Raw genomic sequence first — 2,784 nt, forward strand, 5'->3', positions numbered from 1 at the left:
TGAGAACAGTGAGGAGAAATTTGGTGGCTAGAATGAAAAGGTCACACAAAATACAAGGTCATTTTTTTTACTAATGACCCGTGGAGTATGTGGAAGGGCATAAACATCATCACTGACTATAGTGAGATGAGGTGCCTCTCAGTGTGTGTGCTGAGATGTGAGGTGTACACTGCAGCGCATCAATCCCAGGAAAGCAGCAGTCCCAGACAGTATCTCTGGACTGGTTCTGAGAGCCTGTGCTCATGAGCTCACAGGAGTATGGACAGACATATTCAACATCTCACTTTAGTGCCAGTCTGTCTCAAGACATCAACCATTATTCCAGTGCCTAAGACTGCAGCAGCAACAGGAATGAATAACTATCACTCTTAGATAGTCATGAAATGTTTTGAGTGGCTAGTCTAAGATCTGCAAATGTGCAAATCTTCAAGAGGGCAGTTATACATTTGTGTTGTTTTATTTCCTTGTTTTTATTAATTTATCACTTAATCATATGATCATACAATAATATATAATCAGTAGCCTAGCCATTTATGTAATTTAACACTTGATTATTTTTATTCATTCATTTTATTTAATTGTTTATTGTTATATTCATACTTTACATTTCATATAATTTTTCTTGTTTATGCATTTTTATTGTTTAACCTTATGATTGTGGGGTTTTATTAACTGTGGGATGTTGTTGTGAAGCAGTTTACTTGTATTTAATCATTTAGCGAATATTGAAGATTAAAGTAACTTTACGGCGCTTTAAGTGTGATCTGATGTATCTAATACTATGCTAGTGTAATGTCTGTAATCGTTCATTCAGGAGAAACTGGATCAAACGCACCGGATGAGACTTGAGATCGCGCGCGGAAGTGAAGCATCATTGTCTGCGTCACAATTCAAAAGTGAAAGCAAATGTTCAGAGTTGAGCTAAAGCACGATTTTACGTGCAGCAAGAAAGGCGGTGGATTTTGTGAATCTGTGTGTAAATAAGGTGAGTGAAGGACGTATATTTTCGTATGTTTTAATACTTTCTTTTGCAAGCAGATGAACGTGGTTTGATTGGTGTTTGGTGTTGTCTGTGGTGTATTTGATCATTTGTTAACACACGACTAACATTGTGAAAACGGTTCCATTTTATACTTGGCCACATAAATGTGTCTTCCCAAAACGGATACAAATCCGAGCTCCAATTGCAAATCCAACCGACTTCACGTAGAACAGATGTGCTGCATTTTATTAATAATCGGCTAATTTGAAGATGAAAGACCACAACAGAAGAGGGACTGGAAAGATAAGTTAGTCTCTCTACTTTTAATGAAGATGATTGTGTTGAGCGTCTGCGACTTACTTTCAATTTCATTTGCTGAAGTTTGAGCGTCTGCTTCTTGAAAACATACTCCACTCATCTGCGGCGATGCATGTTGTAGCTGATGCATGTTGTAGCGCGCTGCCATCTTGCCTATAACGCTCTCACACGTTTATTATTTTAACATTTTGGGAAGAGTAAAAATTACATGTGTTTTCAAACAACCAGATGCATTTACACTTGTCCAATTTCGTCTGAAGTGATTTAAATCCGTCTCGAAAGCCTTTCAGAGGGTATTTACACCTTTTCTATCTTTTCACGATCGGATAGATATGTTATCAGAGAAAACGCTTTTAGTGACCAGGTGTAATCAGACCTGTTTGTGTTTGTTTGTCATTTCTATTCAGAGTCAGTGCTGGAGATCAGATTCTGCTTCATCATGGATGACACACAAACATCCACAGATGAAGATTGTTCTCCAGGATGCAGGTACTTTGAATAAACACTGTATTAAATCACATTGAATGATGGGAGATGGGAGTCTCCATCGTGCTTTTTTTTCTGTCTGGAGGTTAAAAGTAAAGTTTTATAGAAAAAAAGGTCAAAAAGCCTCCTCATGGAGTGTTTCTGATGAAAAATACTTAAAGACCTTAAAATAAAATGATTATCATAAAGGATCTAATCTGTTTTGTTATAGTTCAGTTCATCAGAAGAGATCAGAAGCAGAGCCCAGCTGTGTGTCTATGAGGAGTGACGCGTCTATGGGTCGTATAATAGAGTTTAAGAGTGAAGATATAAAGTCTGATCTCAGGTACATTTGTAGGCCTATATAAATATTATAGCATGTCAATTTATATTATTAAAACAGTGTATAGTATTTAATATACAGTAGTATTTTCTACAATGTATCAGAAATTCTTCTTGTACATTGCTAATAGATATTTTTATCTGACATTTTAACATAGTGTTAAACAGAGAAATGCATTTGTGAAAGCACTCAATTCTATTTAATAACTTTTGTAATAAAATAGTATGAATTAAATGATCCTGAAGTGCTTTTTAAAGTGAATGTTTAAATAATATATGGAGATGCACTTTGTTAAATGTTCAAAGGATTGACTTTAATCTCTCTCTGTTATAGTTCAGTTCAGCAGAAGAGATCAGAAGCAGAGCCCAGCTGTGTGTCTATGAGGAGTGACGCGTCTATGGGTCGTATAATAGAGTTTAAGAGTGGAGATACACAGACTGATCTAGGGTACATTTTTATATAAATATTATTATAGCATAAGCAGAGGATATTATTGAAGAGGATCGTGCAGAACCTGTGCAAGCCCGGCTTTTAATGGTAGGCCTATGTTTTTTGTTTGTTGTTGTCTCATACTTTTAGATACGCTGTTATTTGTAAATGCTACTGCTTATGTTATACGGTTTTAATCTGATTAAAGCTTTATTACAGTATGGCAACTGCACGTGCGTCCATGTTT

The 2,784-nt window shown here is 36.0% G+C and overlaps 1 long non-coding RNA gene across 2 annotated transcripts; it reads left to right on the forward strand.

Moving 5' to 3' along the window:
- The first annotated feature begins 894 nt into the window (after positions 1-894).
- On the forward strand, positions 895-2,551 carry LOC107707729 (uncharacterized). Of its 2 annotated transcripts, none has more exons than XR_001636297.1 (3): positions 895-985; positions 1,708-1,789; positions 2,442-2,551. It is a non-coding gene; the product is annotated as an uncharacterized LOC107707729 (long non-coding RNA). The 2 variants fall into 2 exon arrangements; XR_001636296.1 differs by lacking the exon at positions 2,442-2,551 and adding an exon at positions 1,998-2,105.
- Positions 2,552-2,784: the final 233 nt, after the last annotated feature.

This window comes from Sinocyclocheilus rhinocerous, unplaced genomic scaffold, assembly GCF_001515625.1.
Source record: "Sinocyclocheilus rhinocerous isolate Xijiao unplaced genomic scaffold, SAMN03320098_v1.1 scaffold2520, whole genome shotgun sequence".
NCBI lineage: Eukaryota > Metazoa > Chordata > Actinopteri > Cypriniformes > Cyprinidae > Sinocyclocheilus > Sinocyclocheilus rhinocerous.